Source organism: Nicotiana sylvestris, chromosome 10 (genome assembly GCF_000393655.2).
Source record: "Nicotiana sylvestris chromosome 10, ASM39365v2, whole genome shotgun sequence".
Classification (NCBI taxonomy): domain Eukaryota; kingdom Viridiplantae; phylum Streptophyta; class Magnoliopsida; order Solanales; family Solanaceae; genus Nicotiana; species Nicotiana sylvestris.
Genome location: NC_091066.1, coordinates 153602412 through 153625645, shown reverse-complemented (window position 1 = coordinate 153625645; position 23234 = coordinate 153602412).

Below are 23234 nucleotides of genomic sequence, written 5' to 3'. Positions count from 1 at the left end.
GAATTTGAGGCAGAGAAGGTGGTTGAAGCAATTAAAGGACTATAATATCACCATCTTATATCATCCGGGAAAGGCCAATGTGGTGGCCGATGCTTTGAGTAGGAAGTCAGCTAGTATGGGCAGTCTTGCTTATATTTCGGTCGGTGAGAGACCGTTTGCTTTAGATGTTCAGGCTTTGGCCAATCATTTCGTGAGTTTGGATGTTTCTAAGCCCAGCCGTGTGTTAACTTGCACTGTCGCTCGTTCTTCATTGTTGGAACATATCCGAGATCGGTAGTATGATGATCCCCATTTGTGTGTCCTTAGAGACACGGTGCAGCGCGGAGGTGCCAAGCAGGTTACCTTAGGTGATGATGAATTTTTGAGATTGCAGGGTCGAGTTTATGTGCCTAATGTGGGTGGGCTCCGAGAGTTGATTTTAGAGGAGGCCCATAGTTCCAGGTACTCTATTCATTCGGGCGCCGCTAAGATGTATCATGATTTGCGGCAACATTATTGGTGGCGAAGAATGGAAGAAGGACATCATTGCATATGTGGCTCGATGTTTGAATTATCAGCAGGTTAAGTACGAGCATCAGAGGCCTGGTGGTTTGTTCCGGAAGATTGAGATTCCTGAGTGGAAGTGGGAGCAGATCACTATGGACTTCGTTGTTGGACACCCACGAACTCAGAGGAAGTTCGATGCAGTGTGGGTTATTATTGATAGGCTGACCAAGTTAGCGCATTTCATTCCTGTGGCAGTCTCTTATTCTTCCGAGAGGTTAGCTGAGATCTATATCCGGGAGATTATTCGCCTTCCTGGTGTGCATGAGTCTATCATTTCATATTGGGGTACGCAGTTTACCTCCCATCTCTGGAGAGCGGTTCAGCGAGAGTTGGGCATACGGATTGAGTTGAGCACAACATTCCATCCTCAGACAGACAGACAATCCGAGCGGACCATTCAGATTTTGGAGGATATGCTCCGAGCTTGTGTCATTGACTTTGGAGGCTCGTGGGGATCAGTTTTTGCCTTTAGCAGAGTTTGCCTACAATAGCAGCTACTAGTCGAGTATTCAGATGGCTCCTTATGAGGCTTTGTATGGTATGCGGTGTCGGTCTCTAGTTGGATGGTTTGAGCCGGGAGAGGCTCGGTTATTGGGTATGGATCTGGTTCAGGATGCCTTAGACAAGGTCAGGATCATTCAGGATAGGCTTCGTACAGCTCAGTCCAGGTAAAAGAGATATGCCGACCGCAAGGTTCGTGATTTGGCATTCATGGTCAGTGAGCGGGTATTGCTTCAAGTGTCGCCTATGAAGGGCATGATGAGATTTGGGAAGAAGGGCAAGCTTAGCCCTAGGTTCATTGGACCGTTTGAGATTCTTGATCGAGTGGGAGAGATGGCTTATAGACTTGCATTTATGCCGAGCTTATCAGCCGTGCATACAGTGTTTCATGTGTCCATCCTTTGGAAATATCTTGGCGATCCATCCCACGTGTTAGATTTCAGGACTGTCTAGTTGGACAAGGACTTGTCTTATGAGGAGGAGCCTGTAGCTATTCTAGACCGGCAGGTTCATCAGTTGAGATCGAAAAGTTTTCCTTCTGTTCGTGTTCAGTGGAGAGGTCAGCCTCCTGAGGCATCGACCTGGGAGTCCGTGTCTGATATGCGGAGTCGTTATCCCTATCTTTTTCCCGACTCAGGTACGTCCTTCTTATGTCCGTTCGAGGACGAACGGTTGTTTTAGAGGTGGATAATGTGATGACTCAAAAGTTCATCACTTGTGTTGCAAGTGAATTCAGTGTTCCGAGGCCTAAAAGCCTCCTGAGGCATCGACCTGGGAGTCCGAGTCTGATATACAGAGCCGTTATCCCCATCTTTTTCCCGACTCAGGTACTTCCTTCTTATGTCCGTTCGAGGATGAACGGTTGTTTTAGAGGTGGAGAATATGATGACTCAAAAGGTCATCACTTGTGTTGCAAGTGAATTCAGTGTTCTGAGGCCTAAAAACCTCTTTTTTACCCCACCTTGATTTACGTGCGTGGTCCGGACCAATATTTGGAAAGCCTTATATGTGAAAATATGAGAAATAGAAATTTTAGAGTTAAAATTTGATTATGGTTGACTTTGGTCAATATTTTGAGCAAACCGACCAAGATCCATGTTCCGACGATACCCGGAGGTCCGCAGTAAAATATGAGACTTGGTCGTATGCCCGAAAATGAATTCCGAGGTCCCAAGCCTTAGAAATCAATTTTCGAAGAAATTATTTTACTGAATTATCTAAGAAATAAAGAAAAGAATTACTGTTTGAAACCATTGTTATCGGGCCCGTATTTTGGTTCCGGAGCCCGGTACAAACTTGTTATAGTATTTGAAAGATAACTGTGAAATTTGGTAAAAAAACGGAGTTTATTTGACGTGAGTTGGACTTCTGATTGAAGAGTTATGAACTTTGAGAGTTCTTGATAAAAATGTTGAGTTTTGAGGTTTAATTCATGATTTTATATGTTATTTGATGATGTGATCGCACGAGTAGGTCCATATGATGTTTTTGAGTTAGTATGCATATTTGGTTTGGAGTCCCGAGGGCTCGGGTGAGTTTCGAGTAGGTTCCGGGGTGTCTTAGGCTTAAAACATGGCTACTGGAGGTTCAGAGAAGTGCAAATCTCTGAACCTGCTAGTGCGGTCCGCACTAATTTTTGTATTGTCCGCACTGGTGACTGTGCATCCGCGGTTGATTTTTTGCGGTCCGCACAGGTTCACTGGTCCAACTTCAGAAGCCTATATCTTTTGATCTACAAGGAAGTGTGAGATGATTCAAACACAAAAGTTGTAGCCCTTCGTGTCTAGTTTCCAGAAAGGTAAAGAAATCATAATTTGGAAATATGTAGATAAAGTTATGGCCAAAATACTAAAGCATGTCATTGTAGTCCACACGGGGGTTGTGCGGCCGTAGTTAATTTTGTGCGGTCCGCACAGGGCATCTGAGAGTAGTATATTTAGACGGGATTTTCAGGTTAATTTTTATTTTTCAAAACCCAAAAACATAAGAGGCAATTTTTCAAACAACCTTTCTTCTCCAAAGCATTGGTAAGTGATTTCTAACTCATTTTCTTCACTCCTTAACATTTTTTAACATGATTTCAACTCAAAATCAATGATTTTCATGGGGGAAATTGGGTGTTTTGGGTAGAACCTAGGTTTTTTTAAAAATTTGGAATTTGGACCTCGATTTGAGGTTCGATTTCAAAACAAATTATATATTTGAGTTCGTGGGGGAATGGGTAATCGAGTTTTGGTTCGAACCTCAGGTTTTGACCATGTGGGCCCGGGAGCGATTTTTGACTTTTTTGGTAAAACTTTGAAAAATTCATTTTCATGCATTCAAATTGATTCATTTAGCGTTTATTGATGTAATTAAGAAGCCCGTGACTAGATACGAGCGAATTGGTGGTGGAATCGAGGGGTAAAGCTATAATTGAAACTTGAGTTGTGTTCGTTGCATCGAAGTAAGTGCTTGGTCTAACCTTAGCTTGAGGGATTGGGAGTTGTGTACTATTTGCTATTTTCTTCTTGTTGAGTACGACATATAAGCATGGTGACGAGTATCTATACGTTGGTGTCAAGCATGGTTGTGAGTATTAAATTGCAGCTTGTTGTGTTCTTAAATGATATTACGGACACTTTAATTGATGACTCTCGATAGTGAGCAAGGAATAAGTTTGTTTTCATGGGAATTACAAAGTTTGAGTATTGGTGATAGATGAAATGGTTAGATGTTGGATTAAGATTGGTTATAGCTGTTTCTCCTGGCCGGGACGTATTTATTTATGTTGTCGATTCCCTTGCCGGGATAGTGTAGTTCGTTATTGATCCCTTGCCGGGACTATGGTTATGATTATTGTTGACTGTATATTTGGAACGGATTGCACGCCGAAACATTATTATATACGGATCGGGCTGCACGCCACAACAAATATTATATTGGATCGGGTTGCACGTCGCAACAAATATTATATTGGATCGGGTTGTACGCCGCAACATTATTATATATGGATCGGGTTGCACGCCGCAACAGTGATATAAATGGATCGGGTTGCACGCCGCAACAGTGTTAAATGATAAGGGATCGGGTTGTGTGCCGCAACAGTATTATTAATGTTTTTTGGTAGATCTTGAATCGTTCTATCATATTTCTCTTAACTTTCTACTGGATTTGATATTTTTCCCGTAGCATGTACCCTCTCCCATTTAAATTGTTTATTCCTGTTTATTTTCCGATGTATATTATATAACTGCACAGGTTTATCTGGAGTCTGGTCCTAGCCTCGCCACTACCTCGCCGGGGTTAGGCCTGGCACTTACCAGCACATAGGGTCGGTTGTGCTGATGCTACACTCTTCACTATGTGCAGATACCGGAGCAGCATTTGGGCAGTAGCACTTGGGGAGTCTGTCTTCAGTCCAACCAGAGATCCCGAGGTAGTCCTACAGGCGTCCGCAGGCCTGGGTTTCTCTTCTACTTTATTATGTACTCTGTTTTCATTAGATTTCGAGATAGATTGTATTTCTTTGAGACATTTGTTGTAGTGATCTTAGTCCGTCTTTGATATTGTGACACCGGATTCCGGGTAGAGATATGTCTTGTCATTATCGTACTAGCCTTGGTTATTATATTAGATTAAGTCTTGCGCTTGATTTCATTTATCGTTAATATCTAAATGTTGACTACCTGCTAATTCAAATTGTTAAAAGAGGTTAAAAATGAAAGAGTTAGAAATTTTTCATGTTTAGTGGCTTGCCTAACTTCTACGAGTAGGCGTGATGATAGGCTATAATTACGTATTTTAGTCGCTTATTACACTCAAATTTACTGCACTTTAGTTGAGTTTGTGCTTTAATTGCTAGTGTTTTGCACTAACGGTGTATTTTATCCCTTGTAGGAGTGATTCCGAGCTATATAGATGTTATGGAATGAATTCAAGTGATTTGGAGCTTTGAAATCTGATTAAAAGCCCAAGGAATTAAGCCGGGATCATATTCAGGGGTCAACGGATGATAGAGCAATAAAACGAAGAATCGAGTAGACATATTGTGCACTGTCTAGTAAAATACATATACCTTTTTGCTCATAACTCTATTTGGGCTCCACAATATATATTTAAAAAGCTAACTCAAAGGGTTACAACTTTCATGTTTTACGTTTTTCCAAATTCCAAACGAAACAGGGTGAAAAACGCAATCAAAACCGCGATTGCAGACCGGACGCGGCAGAAACAATAGCCTTGCAATGTACCGTGTCCGTACCGCGGCCGCGGCAGTCCAAACGTGAAATATTGTCCTTTTTTGCGTAGGAGAAGGTATAATTATTTGGGCCCGACCCTACTTGGTATATATACATGAAAAATGGTATTTTAAGGGTTGAACACACTTTTGACATAATTTAGACCTAAGGAGGCAGAGGAGACCAATTTTTGACACAAATTCGACCTAAGGAGGCAGAGACACAATAGGAGCAAGGCGGAGAATTCTTTTACGAGCTTTTCCTTCCTCTTCCTATTTTTTCATTGTGGTTATGACTTTTAGTATTGTAGTTTTACATACTATTATGAATAGCTAATTTGTTATCTAGGGTTTTGATAAAACCTTTTGTAGGATAAATTCTTGTTATATTTTTATATAATTGAGCTGTTGGATTTCTCTACTTGTTCAACTACGTGTTTATTGTTGTTGATTGAATGACCATCGATTGACTGTGCATATTTATTATGTGTTGCTTGAGAAAGGATACATATTTAGGTGATTGTTGAACAACGTCACTCCTAACGTATGTGAGAAATCAATACAGCGGGTTTAAAGGTAGGTTTAGAAATAACAAAGCCTTGACGTGGTCATAATGAGCGGTTAGATAAAGCCAACTAGTGTAGTTCGAGAGAATATGTTTAGTAAATTGTTGTAGTTGCTCGAGAGAGAATTACGGCACCTAAAGTGCTCACGATCAGTAGATAATACATTGGCGAAATTGTAGGGAATATAGCTAGAAGGATTCCGACAATTGGGGAAATCATAACTCTAGACCTTTTTAATTTAGTCTCCAACTCTTTGTCTCGTTAGCTGATAATTTTACCATTCTCTAGTATTTGCCAGTTAATTAGTTAGAAAGATAAATATCAATTTTTATAATTTAGAAAATTGTTCAAACTTGTCTTTTTAGTGATATTAAACAGATATAGCTAAGCCTTAGTTCTCTGTGAGATTCGACTCCGGACTTTTAGACCGGATTATATTTGCAGCGACCACTTATCTTTTTTAGGACTAGAGTTGGGCGTGATCAAGGCGCCATCACGATTCCCGAGGATAAAAAATTCGGATCGTGACATTTATTTCGAGCATATGATAGTGATGATCAGAAGTAGATCACTCAATTTGTGTTAGGATGATCCTAATTATAATCTTTTTTTCAAAATCTTCGCTGTTAATTCTTTTCTAGATATTGATAATAGATAAATACTCAAGATCCGATATACTTGATTTTATGTGTAATTTATTTTGAGCATATGATATTGATGATCCGAAGTAGATCACTCAATATATGTTAGGATAGTCCTTATATTCTTTTTCAAAGTCTTCCTTATTAATTCTTTTTCTAGATATTGATAATAAATAAATACTCAAGATTGGATATACTTGATTTTATGTGTAATTTTATTTTGAGCATATGATATTTGATATCTGAATTAGATCACTCAATACATGTTAGAATGGTCGTTATATTCTTTTTCAAAGTCTTCCTTATTAATTCTTTTTCTAGATATTCATTAATGATAAATACTCAAGATCGGATATACTTGATTTTATGTGTAATTTTATTTTGAGAACATGATATTGATGATCCGGAGTAGATCACTCAATATATGTTACTATGTTAGGATGGTCCTTATATTCTTTTTCAAATCCTTCCTTATTAATTCTTTTTCTAGATATTGCTTAGTTATTCAAAGGATCTGAAGCTTTATTAATGTTTTAAGGTAATAAACTAAATTTTCTTAAAATACTATAATTCTAAGTGAAATAGTAATACATGAAGAGTTTTTTCAAGGCAATAGAAAAGATGCAAAAAGGAGAGATAATAAGCTAAAATAAACTACTCCCTCCGTCCCAATTTATATGACGACATTCAGATTTCGAGAGCCAAACGAATTATTCTTTGATCGTAACTTTTTTTATATGCCTTTTAAATATTTTAAATTATTAATTATTATGACTTATAGTATTTTTATGTAGTTTTTGAATATGTAAATTTTATTTCAAAAAAACTTATATATTCTATGTTCAAATACACCATGAAGTTTAAGAAGTTCAAATTTCGAAAAGCCAAAAGTGTCATATAAATTGGAACATTGGAAGTAGTTACTATAAGGGGTATGTTTTCCTGAGAAATATTTTTTTCGATAAGATTAGTTTTTAATAGTATTTGAATACCATAAATTGTGCAGAATATTTGTTTCCACATTGGTATTTATATTTAAAAAATTGGATAGTATGCATAAATGAATAGCTTGTTATAAGTATATTATATTATGGATGTTTATTTGGTATTCCGTTACAGATAAATATTACTATCGGTAGAAGATTATCCATACCTGGTACAATGAGCTTATCCTTTCGATACTCCATTATGGATAAATATTACTCTCGGTAGAGGATTATTCATACCTGGTACAATGAGCTTATCCTTTCGGTACTCCGTTATGGATAAACATTACCCTCGGTAGAAGATTATCTATATCTGGTACAGTAGCAGCTTACACAGAAACTTCCTTTCTTCTATAAATAGAGGAGATTTCAGTTCATTATGTACATGAGTTTGAAGTCGAATAATATATCAGTTTCTCTCTATACCTGTCTTTACTTTACAATCTTTATTTCATAACATGTTATCAGCACGAGACTCTGTCATCTCGACCAAATAATTTGAAAGTATCCGAGGTACGAACTTTCTTTTTCTATATAATGTCAAATCTTTCTAAACTTGAATTTGTAGCCCTGGATATATCGGGCAAAAGTTACATGTCTTGGGTGCTTGATGCTGAAATTCATCTTGATGTGATGGGTCTGGCAGTACTATCAAGGATAAAAATCAGGCATCAAACCAAGACCGTGCCAAAGCAATAATATTCCTACGCCATCACCTTGATGAAGGCCTGAAAATGGAATATCTCACTATTAAAGATCTAGTCATACTGTGAAATAATTTGAAAGATAGATATGACCACCTGAAGATGGTCGTTCTTCCACAGGCACGTTATAATTGGACTAATCTAAGGCTATAAGATTTTAAATCTATAAGTGAGTATAATTGTGCTATGTTCAAAATTATTTTCCAGTTGAAATTATGTGGTGATAATATTATTGATCATGATATGTTGGAGAAAACTTTCACCACTTTTCACGTCTCGAATATGCTCCTGCAACAACAATATTGAGAGATGAGATTTAAAAAGTATTCTGAACTTATCTCACATCTTCTTATAGCCGAGCAACATAATGGGCTATTAATGAAAAACCATGAAAGCTGACCTACTGGTTCTTGTCCATTCCCTGAAATGAATGAGACGAACTTCCACCAAGCTAAACGTGGAAGAGGTCGTGGCCTCAGTCGTGATCATGGCCGTGGTCAAGGAAGAAACTCTAATCATGGTTATAATAATGCACCAAAGAACCCTCCCCGCCACCAGCAGTGGAAAAGGAAGGAACAAAAATATGAAGCGATGCAAGCACCAAATGCAGAAAATGCATGCTATAGATGTGGAGGAAAATGGCACTGGTCACATACCTGTCGTATGCCAAAGCACCTGTTTGAGCTTTATCAAGCCTCTCTGAAGAAGACAGAGAAAATGCTGAAGCAAATTTTATTTCTGAAGATAATTTAGACTTCATGCATTTGGATGTAGCTGTTTACTTTGCACTCCCATAAGGAGAAACAAGTCATGTAATCGGTGGTGAATCTGTAGAAATATAAATATTTTAATTTTTGTTGTTTGTAATAGATAGTATGGTTATGTAATTGTTGTACATAAATAAAAATTATGCTTTAATAATGATATTTACTACTATAATATATTTTATTTATGTCATTTTAAAGAATATGGATAATCTTCAAATTATGTTTGGATCAAAGATAAATCATGAAGATATTTGTGTTATTGATAATGAAACAACTCATGCCATATTCAAGGATCAGAAATATTTTTCTTATTTGCATAAGGAAAAAAGTAAATGTTTCAACAATTTCTGGTAATACAAGCTTGATTGAAGGCTCCGGAAGAGCTATTATATTTCTGTCTAAGGGAACAAAACTTATTATAGACATTGCATTATTCTCCTCCAAGTCCCAAAGAAACTTGTTGAATTTTATAGATATCCACCGAAATGGGCATCATCTTGAGACAATAGATTAAATGAACGTGGAATATCTTTGTATTACAAAGAATATTTCTGGCCAGAAATGCATTGTAGAAAAAGTTACCGACTTTATCTTCTGGCTTATACTATTCAAAAATTAGTACAGTTGAAGCACACTCTATCGTAAACCAGAAGTTTACGAATTCAAATACTTTTGTGCTTTGGCATGCCCGTTTGAGCCATCCTGGATCAATAATAATAAGATGAATTACTGAAAATTCGAGTGGACATACATTAAAGAACCTGAAGATTCTTACAAATGATAAATTTTCTTGCGATTCTTGTTATCAAGGCAAAATAATCACTAGACCATCACCAATGAAGGTTGACATTGAATCCCCTTCATTTTTAGAGCGTATACATGGGGATATATATGGACCTATTCACCCACCAAGTGGGTTGTTTAGATATTTTATGGTTCTAATAGATGCATCTTCAAGATGGTCTTATGTGTGCCTACTATAATCTCGCAACCTGACGTTTGCAAAGCTATTAGCCCAAATAATTCGATAAAGGGTACAATTTTCAGATTATCATATAAAGGTTATTCGCCTCGATAGTGCTGGAGAAATCTCATCTCAAGCTTTTGATGATTATTGTCTATCAGTTGGGATAAAAGTTGAACATCCTGTAGCCTATGTTCATATTCAAAATGGCCTTGTAGAGTCATTTATTAAATGCCCAGAATTGATAGCAAGACCACTACTTATGAAAACAAAATTACCCACTACTATTTGGGGACATGCTATCTTGCATGCAACATCACTTATCCCTCTAAGACCAACACATTATAATAAATATTCTCTTTCATAATTAATTTTTGGTCATGAACCAAATATTGTCTATCTACGAATTTTTGGATGTGTTGTATATGTGCCAGTAGCACCACCACAACGTAGTAAGATGGGGCCACAGAGAAGGATAGAAATATATGTTGGGTTTGAATCATCCACTATTATTCTCTATCTTGAACCATTGACAGGAGATTTATTTACTGCTCGATTTGCAGATTGTCGGTTTGATGAAACAATTTTCCCACAATTAGGGGGAGAGAAAAAGGAAATCAAAAGAGAAATTGTGTGAAAAGTTTCATCATTATCTTACTTTGATCCACGTACCATTATATGTAATCAGGAGGTCCAGAAGATCATCCATTTACAGAATATAGCAAATCAAATGCCAGACGCATTTACTGATTTGAAAAGGATAACGAAGTCACATATCCCTGCAGAGAATGTGCCTATCCTAATTGATATCCCAGTAGGACCATCTACTAGCATGAGAGCTAGTGAACCTAAAACACGCCTAAAGCGTGGTAGGCCTTTGGGTTCTAAGGATCGAAATCCTCGAAAAAGAAAATCAACAAATGATCAAAACGATACTATGAAGGGATCTCCAGAAGAGATCCAAGATCTGATTAGTTCTGAGATTCTTGAAAAATAAATGAACCTGAAGTTCAAGTGAGTGAGGAAATTTTAATAAGTTCTACCGGTGATGGGATTAATTTAAATCGATCTGAAATAGTGGTGGATAGTATTTTTGCATATAATATTGCACTCAATATTATGCAAGATAGTGAGGATCTTGCACGCCGATCTGTCGAAGAATATTGACAAAGATCTGATTGGTCAAAATGGCAAGAGTCAATTCAATCGAAATTGAAGTTACTTGCTAAAAGGGAGGTCTTTGGACCAGTAGTCCAAACACCTGCTGGTATAAAGCCAGTTGGTCATAAATGGATTTTTGTACGAAAAAGGAATGATAAAAATGAAGTTGAAAGACACAAATATCGCCTTGTCGCACAAGGATTCTCACAACGACCTGGAGTCGATTTGGATGAAACATATTCACCTGTTATGGATGCCATAACATTTTGATATCTCATCAGTTTAGCACTACATGAAAAGCTTGAAATACATCTAATGGATGTAGTTACAACTTATCTGTACGGATCACTTGATAATGAAATTTATATGAAAATCCCTGAAGGATTTAAAATGCCTGAAGCAAATTTAAAATCTCAGGAAATATATTTAATTAGATTACAAAGATCTTTGTACGGTTTAAAGCAATCTGGGCGCAAGTGGTATAATCGCCTTAGTGAATATTTGCTGAAAGATGGTTACATAAATGATGTTATTTGTCCATATATTTTTATAAAGAAAATGACATCAAAATTTTGTTATAATTGCAGTTTATGTTGATGACATAAATCTTGTTGGAACTACAGAAGAGCTCCAAAAGGCAATTGAATATCTTAAGAAAGAATTTGAGATAAAAGGTCTAGGAAAGATAAAACTTTATCTTGGTCTGCAAATTGAACATTTAGCATATGAGATCTTTATCCATTAATCTGCCTATATCTTAAAACGCTTTTACATTGACAAAGCACACCCATTGAGTACACCAATGATTGTTCGATCACTTGAAGTGAATAAGAATTTGTTCCGACCTCCAGAAGAGGATGAGGAACTCCTTAGTCCCGAAGTACCCTATATCAGTGCAATTGGTGAACTAATGTATCTTGCTAATGCTACAAGGCCTAACATAGCATTTTCTGTTAATTTACTAGCAAGATATAATTCTTCTACTATACGGAGATATTAAAACGGGATTAAGCATATATTGCGATATTTAAAGAGAACTCTTGATATAGGTTTGTTTTATACTAACAAAGATAGTGCAGATCTTATTGGTTATGCAGATGCAGGTTATTTATATGATCCCCATAAAGATCGATCTCAAACTGGGTACGTGTTTACATATAGAGGTACTGTCATATCATGGCGCTCCACAAAGCAATCTATTGTTCCTACTTCTTCAAAGCATGCTGAGATAATAGCTATTCATGAAGCAAGTAGGGAATGTGTATGATTGAGATCAATAATTCATTTTATTCGAGAAAAATATGGTTTGGAATGTGAGAAAAGACCCACAATTTTATACGAAGACAATGTTGCATGCATAGCCCAATTGAAGGGAGGATTTATAAAAGGAGATAGAACAAAGCACATTTCACCAAAATTATTCTACACACATGATCTTCAGAAAAATGGTGACATTAATGTACAACAAATCCGTTCAAGTGATAATCCAGCAGATTTATTCACTAAATCTTTGCCAACTTCAACTTTTGAGAAGATGGTATACAAGATTGGAATGCGGAGACTCAAATATTTGAAACAAGATTTTCATCAGGATGCACTCTTTTTTCCTTACTAAGGTTTTTCCCCACAGTGTTTTCCTTACAAGGTTTATAATGAGGCACCTAGCAATGCGTATTACTAAATATGTGTACTCTTTTTCCTTCACTAGAATTTTTTTCCATGGGGTTTTTCCTAGTAAGGTTTTAATGATGCACATTATCTTTTAAACATCCAAGGGGGAGCGTTATAAATATATTATATTATGAATGTTTATTTGGTACTCCGTTGTAGATAAATATTACTACCGGTAGAAGATTATCCATACCTGGTACAACGAGTTTATCCTTTCGGTACTCTGTTATGGATAAATATTACCCTCTGTAGAAGATTATTTATACCTGGTACAATGAGCTTATCCTTTCGGTACTCCGTTATAGATAAATATTACCCTCGGTAGAAGGTTATCTATATCTGGTACAGTAGCAACTTACACATCAGCTTCCTTTCTTCTATAAATAGAGGAGATTTCAGTTTATTATGTACATGAGTTTGAAGTCGAATAATATATTAATTTCTCTTTATACGTGTCTTCACTTTACAATCTTTATTTCATAACAAGTTATAGTAGTTAAAAATATTTCTTTTTTAAGGTTTAAAAAAGATATCTTCTTCTCCTCATAATACCCTACTCCTCTCCCTTAGTTGATGAAAAAGCAAAAATTTCCGCACCCATTGATTTAAAAATTTAAATTGTCTTTGCTTTTGAGTCTTTGGACCAAAAATCAAATCTCGAGCTTTCAATTCTTTGGCATAAATATCTATGTTTGCTGACTTTTCAAATTTAGCTGCTCCACTAATTTAAGTGCAAAGATTCTTCCAAAGTAGAAGGACGAGGACAGATAAAGTTTTCTTTTTGGAACTTCTTGTATATGCATTGTGCCCTACTAAATTCGAACTCTCGCATTAGGAAGATTCGCATCGAGAGTAAAGTGTTTTCTAACAAAAATAATTTTATATTCAATGTTTGAAACCAAAATTTATGATTAAGGATAAAAGGTACTTATAGCTCCCCCAAAATTCTTGTTAGTGAGGACAAATAAAGTTAAAAAGCATGTCACTAAGTGTCACCTAAAAGGGTAGATTTGAATTTGATTAGTCATTATTTGAAGTTGACAAGGTGCAATTAAGGTTTAAGTCTTTAATTATAGGTTATTGTAAAACGACATGAATCTAACATCATAGTAGTAGGCAAACTTTTCCAAAAAGTGTAATTTCTCAACTTTTTAATTTAACTTTTCCCTGTCCTTGGAACATTCCCTAAAAGGTAGGAGGAAAGTTTAGTGGAGAAACTACTTAACAGATTACTAATGTAATTAAGAGGGATTAATTCTGCGAAAATGTTTTTTTATTGATGGTATAAATTAGAAACAAGTTGTTCTCTTTCAGTATTTAATTGGAAATATTAGATCTGTTGAAAGGAATTGATTGTATATTGAAACAGACTTATTCCATGCTCCTTTTTTTCAAATCAAATAATTTACTTATAAGAGATCTTAATCTAAAGTGTATATAAATATTCATTAGCTAAAATTGAGGGACGAAAGTGTATTTAAAAGACATGGGTTATGCGTTTATTTGTTTGGTAAAATTATTATGTGCAAACAAGTATGCCATTATAACTGTGGTAAAATTCACCTTCTCTAACATACACTAAAATTTTATATCTAATAAAATTTCAACTTGAGATAGTGATGAATTAATGTAACGTACCGACTCTTTTGAGAGAAGCACTCCCTTCTCTCTAGCTATCAAAAAACAGACCCTGCAAATTCCCTAATAACACTACTTCTCTGGAAAAAAAACTCCCTTAAAATCTGCAATGGACAGTCACGCTATTCGAATGGAGCCACCCCCAAAACCGCCTACCATCCTTTCCAATCAATCAACAGACCTTTTCTCGTTCAAGGAAAAGCTACTAGCCAATGACCATGAGAAATGTTTTTCCTTGTCCTCAACTCCCTCTCATTTACTACCTATGGCTATTGACTCCATTGAGGTGGAACTGGACAAATCACTTACAGAATAGGAAAACGAACACCTAGTTCAAATAAGTGGGGAAGACAAGCAACACATCTACTACCCCTGGAGGTTCTCTGTAATAATTAAACTCCAAGGAAAAAAAATACTTCACCAAGTATTCAAACGAAAAATCACTGATCTATGGAAGCCTTCAGAGGCTTTCCCTCTCATTGACCCGGGAGAGGGCTACTACACAGTTAAGTTCAATAAGGAAGAAAACATGGTAACAGCCCTGCAAAAAGGCCTCTGATTCATATTTAGCACTTTCTTATCAGTACAACGATGGGAGCCTAATTTTGTGCCATCAACAGCAAAACAAACACTCACCGCAATCTGGCTAAGATTGCCAGAACTACCCACAGAATTTTACGATGAAAAGATCCTAACAAAAGTTGGAAACACAATAGGAAGACTCCTCAAAGTGGATGCATGCACTTCTGCAGCCCTTCGAGGACGTTATGCTAGAATTTGTGTGGAATTACCCCTAAATAAACAGGTTAAATCAAATGTGTGGATTGGCTCTCATAAGCAGCAGATCCTATACGAGTGTGTAAAGCTCATTTGCCTAAATTGTGGCTTCCTAGGTCACTCCACCAGCCAATGCAAAAGAACAAATCCCCCACCAAAAACCTTACCAACAAAGGGAAAAGAAGCAGAGAAACAAGAACTACCACAAAATATCATGCAAAAAGAACAACACAAAATCTGTCAAACAGATCAGCATGCATCAACGGAGGAATGTCAAACAGTAACATTCAAGAAAGGTACCAAAAAACAAACTGCGAACAAAGAAGCTATATCAAGGACAAGTATAAACGTAAATATATTTGATGCTTCTACAAGTAAATTTCTTACTTTTCAAATCTTTAATTACAAGGCAAGACCTAATCAAGGTAGTGTGGGTGTTAAGATTATCGATTCAAATTCTCACATAGACTACCAGCCCGTCCAGTCGCCATTAACAATGGCAAATAACTCTCAAAACCACTCCTCCTATCTTTCTCCACAGAACGTGGTTTTGGATAACTCCAAAAACCACTTAGATGAATTATCAGACTCTTTTCCGCATAATAATGGCAATAAGACTGTTAATACTAATAATTCTAATAAAAATATTATTAACAATATTAATATCTCTAAAAACTCTACCCTTATTAAAAAGGCCTTTTTGATAAATCTACAAAAAATCCAAAAAGAGTGTCAGACATTAGGGCCCCCCTCTTAACCCCTACCCCTGGGGAACCAATGAGGGTGAAAACCCCCCTAACCCACTATCGGATCCCCCTAATAACAAGGGTAACATAAACAACATTACCCACATGTCAAAGCATGAAGTATCTATATTCCAAATGGCCAATGCCAAGGAACACGTATCCCAAAACCAATCAATCTCTCCTACAAATAAAACCCTTACGCTATCCCAAACATTCAACATGCAAAGGGATATCATAATCATTGAAGCTGGTACTGTGACTTCCCAAGAACCAAAAATTCACTCTAAAAACTCTTCTCCTCACCAACAGAATGCCCAGACTACCCATAACCAACAGGAGACGATACAGATTCATCCAACTCCTGCGCCTACATCAGAATATGGCAAATACAACTCACCCAAATCAACCACCAACAATTCTGATTCAGCCCCATATGCCGGAGAACCACCAGCCCCAGTCATGAGTGGAATTGGGCTTGATGGATCATGCTCTTTCCTTCACCATCATGCTAAATGGGAGGGAAACAGTAATTGTCCTCCACAACTCACACTACCTAGCTCAACTTATTTCAGAAGGGATCCGCCTCTCAATGAACAATTACATGAACCACATTTGGTTGAACAACATTCTCCAACCAATCGCACCAAATCTCCCTCCACATACAAACCAAATGATGATGGGGAAATGGATCATGCCACCACACTTTGTTCCACTCCAATCAGCCCAACCAGTGATGAATCTTCCATTCTTCACTCCGGAGATAGCCACCTCTCTAAACCTAATCTTCACTCCTTGGGACACACATGCACCACAAGACCCAACTGCTAGTGTCCAAAATACAACTACATCTCTCCACCAAACTACTCCTCAGTCCCATGCAAAACCAAACTCCCAACCCTAAGAGGCCATGTGTCACGACCCCAGTTCACCCTCCGTGAACTGTCGTAACGACACCTAGTCTTTACGACTAGGTAAGCCTATATTGCGGAAGATAACCAAAACTTGCGGAAGTAAAATAATTTAAAAACAGGAATAGGGCAATAATAGTGTTAAAATGTGCCGCTCGGCATACACCATATATAAATCTCAAAAACAACATCCAAATCCAAGACCCGGAAACCCACGAATCACAAGCTAATGAAAGAAATACTACATAGCTCTTGCTCTAACTCCGGAATTTCTAATAAAGAACAGAAAAGTGCAGAAGGGCTATATACTAAAGGAAGGAATAGAAAGGGACTCCTTGGTCTGCATACGCGGCAGATGTACCTCGAAGTCTCTAAGCAGTCGCCTCTCTCAATGATAGGAGGCCTGATCAGCGGTACCTGGATCTGTACATGAAAAAATATGCGCAGAAGGGGCATAAGTACACCACAACGGTACTCAGTAAGTGCCAAGCCTAACCTCGGTTGGGTAGTGACGAGGAAGGTCAGGGCCCTACTGAGATTAAATAAATATAGAGAATGTGAGACATGACAGTATAAGATAAGCAATACAGTTGAAAAACTACAGTAAGAATCTACACAGGATAGTAAGGAGTACAATATCGAAAACAGAAATAATGGCAAACACCAGGAAACATCGCTCATAACAAGAATGATAACCGGGGATCTCTTGGTATCCCGAGGATCTCTTGGTATCCTCAATATATATGCCAGGGATCTCTTGGTATCCCGAGGATCTCTTGGTATCCTCAATCTCTTGACATCCTCAATATATAGGTCAGGGATCTCTTGGTATCCCGAAGATCTCTTGGTATCCTCAATATATGTGCCAGGGATCTCTTGATATCCCGAGGATCTCTTGGTATCTTCAATATAGGTACTAGGGATCTCTTCGTATCCCGATGATCTTTTGGTATCCTCAATATATGTGTTAGGTATCTCTTGGTATCCTCAATATAGGTACTAGGGATCTCTTGGTATCCCGTACCTCAGTCCAAATCATAAATACGTGCAGGGGATCTCTCGGGATGCCGTCCCATAGTCCCAAATTAAATCACACAGCAGCAGCTCAAGAATATCAAAATAAATGCTAAATTCGTAACAAGTAGACAGTTAATTCTAGCCTAACATGCTTCACGTAACGCAATCAAGGCAGTTCAAGCAAATAAGCAATTAAGTCAACTAAACATGCTCTTCTAAACTAACATAGGCTAAGTTTGCAAGTAAAATAAAGCAGGTAAGAAAGGAACTCAGTTTAAGTACTTAAAGTAAAATCGGGTTTTCAACAATTAGCTCAAGTACGCGCTTGTGACCTCACATACAAGGCATCTCAACTATCAGATATCATATCCTAGGGGAAATGTCCCCCACACAAGGTTAGACAAGCCACTTACCTCGAACCGGCTCAAAATCAACTTGAAACCACACTTTTGCCACGAGTATCCAACTCCAAATGGCCCAAATCTATTCAATTCAATTGCATTGTAAATAACACTTCAAGTAACTAATTCTACAATTAAATTCTAAGCTAATACGGGAAATCATGTAAAATGACCAAAACGCCCCTCAAGCCAATGTCTCGGAATTGTGTGAAATTTATATTTTCAGAAACCTCGTACTCTCACGAGTCTATACATAACAAGAACACTGAAATCAGAGTCCAAATGACCCCTCAAATCCTCAATTAAAGGTCTCTTAAACTCAAGCCCTAATTACCCATTTTTCCCAAATTTCTCACCATTAATTAGGTCTTTAATCATATGAAAACAAGTTTTAAAGTCAAGAAGGTTATCTCCAAGTGATTTCCCTTTGATTTCCTCAAAAACCCCTCTTAGAAGCTTCAAACCCGGACAAAAATGGTGGAAGAGTAGCCAATTTTCGCAAAGACAACTATTTATATGTTCTGTCTAGCGACTTCCGCATTTGCGGTCAAGACTGCTTCTGCGGACCATTTGTCGCATCTGCGACTCCCACTTAGGAATCCAATTTTCGCATATGCGGTTATTGTTCCGCAGGTGCGGTACCGCTTCTACGGTTAAAGTCCCGCATCTGCGGAACCTGCTTCTCCTGCCCAAAATCCGCATTTGCGCTTGCCTTGTCGCTTTTGCGGCTCCGCACCTGCGGAACCCAAACCGCAGGTGCGGTTATGACAGATAACAACAATTTCATGCAACTCTTCACCTTCAAAAATCCTTCCGTCAATCATCCGAAATTATCTCGGGGCCCCCGGGACCCCAACCAACAACACCATCAACACCTAATACCTTATTCAAACTTGTACCAATCCTTAAAACACCTAAAACAACACCGAAAACTCGAATTAATCAAGGATTTAAGCCTAAGAAGTCTAATTTTCCTCAAAATACGCTTTCGATAAAAAATCTAACCAAACCACGTCCGAATGACCTGAAATTTTACACACACATCCCAAATGACATGACAGAACTACTGCAACTTTTGAAATTCCATTCCGACCCTCGGATCAAAATCTCACCATCGGACCGGAAACTTCAAAACTTCAACTTTCGGCATTTCAAGCTTAAATTAGCTACAGACCTCCAAAACACATTCCGATCACGCTCCTAACCCCAAAATCACCTAATAGAGCTAACGGAACCATCGGATTTCCATTCCGAGTCCGTCTTCACACTGCTCCGACTACGGTCAACTTTCCAACACTTAAGTTCTCATTTAGGGACTAAGTGTCCCAAAACTCTCCGAAACTCAGAACCGAACGTCCCGGCTAACCAAAAATAGCATAAATAAACACGGGGAAGACAGTTAATAGGGGATCGGGGCGTTAATTCTTAAGACGATCGGCCGAGTCGTCACACCATGACAGAAGAAGCAGCGGAGCCTATAAACTTAGTCCTAGAGTTAATAATAAACAATTCAAATCTAGAAGACGTAAAAGTGTTCATCTTCACGGAGAGGCAGGAACAGAGGCAAATTCTCAAATGTCCATTAGCTCTCTACAAAAACACGATAGTTATACGACCACCTGCCGGCCCATCTATAAGACAGCATGCAATGATCCTTGTGCCATTTTAGAGGAGAAACCCAATTCATGCCCCAAGAATTTTGGAGAATGGGGATCTCTACAACTGGAATTTAAGCATGAATAGGTCCATCTCTTTTATTATTTGGAATATTCGAGGGGGAAACAGTGATACCTTCAGGCTTCACTTTAGGGAGATGATCGACACTCACCATCCTAGCATGGTAACACTGTTGAAAACACGTATGGATAACCATATGGCCGTACTTAATCCTTTTGGTTTTACGGATATGATTAAAATACTGTCTAATGGTCAATTAGGGGGAATGGTAATCCTTTGGAATCATGCAGTAGTTAATGTCCACAGCTTCGTTAGAAGGAACCAGGAAATCAGTGCGACCATTGAGGTAATACCAATAAAATTACTTGGTTATTTACTTCAATATATGCTAGTACTAAGGCAAAATAAAGAAACCTGCTTTGGGATAATTTAATTAGTATGCATGATCACTATAAGGGTCCTTGATTAGTAGGGGGAGACTTTAATGACGTCCTAGACTCTAATGAAAAATTAGGAGGGAACTTAGTTAGTAGTAGACGTACAAAATAACTATGGGATTGTATAAACAAATGTGGTCTCACTGACTTAGGGTACAAGGGTTGTAAATACACTTGGTCTAATCGAAGAAGGAAAAATAAAGGACTTATTATGGAAAGACTAGACAAAATTCTAGCTAATAGTGATTGGATCAGTGCATTCTCTAATGCTTTTGTCACTCATTTACCCAAAACTTACTCAGACCACAACCCCCTATTACTCCAACTAATATCTAACCAAACCACTAGACTTCCTAAATCCTTTAGGTTAGAATCTTACTGGTGTAGACACCCCAGTTTTTTGAACCTTGTCAAAGAAAACTGGAAGGGTTTAGATTACCAAGATTCTTCCAATGCCTTTATTACAAGGGTCAAAGATTGAAAAAATACTACTTTTGGAAATATCCACAAGGAAAAAAGGAGAATCCTAGCAAGACTAAAATGTATCCAAGAATCAAAAAACTACTACAATAGCACATTCCTTTAAGATTTAGAATGGTCTCTTCAATCTGATTTTAACAACTACCTAAAAATTGAAGATGACTACTGGAAACCAAGGTCAAGAATTTCTTGGGTACAAGAAGGAGATGCTAATACTAAGTTTTTCCATATAATGGATACTAATAACAGAAGGAGAAACAAAATCATGTTCTACAAGGACGACCATGACAACTGGATCAATAATCCAATAGATCTTATAAAACACACCAAACAGTTTTTCCTTAATTATTTCACAACCTCCCATGAATCTACTAATTGGTCAGATATTCGCCTTGACCCACCAAACTACAATAAACATGATCTTAATAGTTTGGATAATCCTTTAATACCAATTGAGATCACCAATGTCGTCTTCTCTTTCAAAACCTTCAAGGCACCCGGCCCCTGATGGTATACATCCTTTTTTATCAAAAATATTGGAACATTGTCGGGCCCTCATTCATTAAAGTTTGTTCTCATGTTTTCAAAAATAAAACCCTCCCTCCAAATATCAATGATACTTATATTTGCCTGATCCCAAAAATTAGCAATGCTAACAATCTAAAATTTTTTAGGCCCATTGGTCTTTGCAACACCTTATATAAAATTATCACAAAGATCATCGCAAATAGGATCAAATATTTTTTAGATAATCTAATTAGCCCCTTTCAAGCGAGCTTTATAAAAGGTAGAAGAACTAGTGACAATGTCATCCTAGTTCAAGAGATCATTAATAATTTTGAGAAAATGAAGGGGAAAAGACTAGTATGATCCTCAAGTTAGACCTTTAAAAAGCCTTCAACCGTCTAGAATGGTCTTTCATCTACAGAATGCTTAAGTTCTTCAAATTTCCACCAGCAATATCTACATTAATTCTGAACTGCATATGCTCTAGTAGAATTTCAATCCTAGTCAATGGTTCTATGACTGAATTATTTAGCCCAAGTAGGGGTATAAGACAAGGTTGTCCATTATCACCATACATCTTTATTTTATGTATCGAAATGTTCTCCCGTCTGATCTTTCATCAAGTTGATATCTGTCAATGGGATCCAATCCATCTCAGTCCAAGAGACACATGAATTTCACTCATTTTCTTTGCTGATGACCTTACTCTGATGTCCAGGCTTAATGAAAAATCTTGCAAAACAATAAAGAATAACCTCTCCTTTTTTTGCAAATTATCGGGGCAGAATATTAATCTACAAAAATCAAAAATCATAGTCTCCAAAAACTGTCATCCCAACATAGCCCAAGAGGTAGCCTCCTTCTTTAATATAAAAATAAATAATTCCTTTGGGAAATACCTAGGCTACCCAATCCTAAACAATCACCCCACCCCAAAGGACTATCAGTACATTATAGATATTATGCAAAGAAAACTATCCTCCTAGAAAGGAAAGTTTCTGAACATCGTAGGGAGAACTACCCTTGCTATTTCAACCCTCAATGCAATCCCTAGTCATGTTATGCACTACACCCTTCTTCCGAATAAAACTTTGAAATAAATTGTCCGCATCCAAAGAAACTTTATATGGGGAACTAATAGTGAATCAAAAAAAATTCATTATATCAATTGGAACAATATCACTAGGCCCAAAAAAGAGGGAGGCATAGGACTAACAATGGCCAAAAATAAGAACCTAACCTCTCTAACCAATCTTGCGTGGAGACTCTTGACGAATACCACTGCACCATGGTCAAGAACTCCCATTCATAAGTATGCAATAAGCATGTCACGACCCAAAAATCCCTCCGAAGGAGTCGTGATGGCACCTAGTCTCTAAACTAGGTAAGCCTAACATTAACTGAAATAACATTGATATTTGCCAACTTTAAATTAAATTCTTAACAATTTACCATTCCCAGAACCGGTGGTACACGTCACAAGCCTTTCTAAAAGTAGTTATACAAAATAAATACATCACTGTTCCGAAAGAAAGGGAACAAATGAAAATAAGTACAGTTGAAGGTGACTCTGAGAACTGTGAATGTTGTAGAAGGTTTACTCTGAGTCTCCACCACAACGAACAGCTACTATCGATCAAATATCTGTATCTGTACACAAAAATGTACAGAAGTGTAGTATCAGCACAACCGACCCCATGTGCTGGTAAGTGCCTAGCCTAACCTCGGCGAAGTAGTGACGAGGCTAGGACCAAACTACCAAATAAACCTGTACAATATAGCGTACAAAAATAATAGGAAGCAGATAATAATGATGGCAATAATGATCAACCAATGATATAAATAGCAGGCAACAAGAACACCATAAATGCTTCTAAAAAAATAATAAATACAAGTGCAATCAATTAATCAAGTCCTTCA